The following is a 1,115-nucleotide window of genomic DNA, read 5'->3' on the forward strand; positions in this document are numbered from 1 at the left end:
GAGTTCGACCACTAACACCGTGACACGAGATTTTTATATATTAGATTGAATGGGTTATAAAAAATTTAAATAGGAATTTAAATGCAAATTTATTTTGAATTTTCCTGACTTTATGTTTTCTTTTTGGTGTCGTGTAAACCATGATAAAAATAGAGTAAGGTAGAACCGCTGAGAGGCACTTTTAAAATTCATGACGTTTCCAAGCAATTTAATTTTTAAATTTACTCACACACAAGGTGTGATTGACAACTCAAGTAGGCTCTCTTTTAAGGTACCTACTATTATGCCAAAAAATATAAACAATCGAATCAAAATTCACACAAAATTTTTTCAATTTGACATTATAGGATGCTTCTTCTGAGAGCAATGTCAAATTCAATCAAACTTTGTTAAATACATTTTGCTCACACACACATTTTTATTTTCAATCTCAAGCAACAACAATTTTTAGCAATTTAAATTTTTTATTTTCAATTTTATATGATTTTAAAATGCTGGCAAACTTCAAAAAAAAATTATGGCCGACAAATTGAAAGAACGGCTCTACCTTGCTATGTCTTTATCATGGTGTAAACTATATATAAAAAAAAATATCGGAGCCAAATTAGATTGATAAACTTTGCACATATTGCGAAAAATTCTCTGTGCAAATACTTTTCCTCGTCACTACACATACATACATTTGTAAGTTTCCATAACCCTACAACAATTGTTTTTGGATTTTGTTATGGAAGATCATTATGTGAAAAGCCTTTAAAAAAGAGATCGCGTTCATTTATTAAATATTTATGTATAAACGTTTTTCCATTATTTTAGAACAATGGAGTGCGTCATATTGTTCTGATTCAAGTAACAATCCAAGCTGTTATATAACTAATGCATGTCCGGGAACTAATTTATCTTCGAATTCATTCTACCGATCACCACAATATTGTTCTGGTTCATCGCCAAAATTTGATGGTAAGAAATCAATGTATTACATTATATTTTATTTTACAACATTACTAATGACGGTACAACTGTGAATAAAGGTAAGCTAAATGTAGTGTTGCCAGATTTTTTTTCCATACATACCGTTCATACAAAAATATGTATGTATGTACGTAGACATATAA

The sequence above is a fragment of the Rhagoletis pomonella genome, unplaced genomic scaffold, assembly GCF_013731165.1.
Source record: "Rhagoletis pomonella isolate Grant_MI unplaced genomic scaffold, Rhpom_1.0 Rhpom_scaffold_00003, whole genome shotgun sequence".
Taxonomy (NCBI): Eukaryota; Metazoa; Arthropoda; class Insecta; order Diptera; family Tephritidae; genus Rhagoletis; species Rhagoletis pomonella.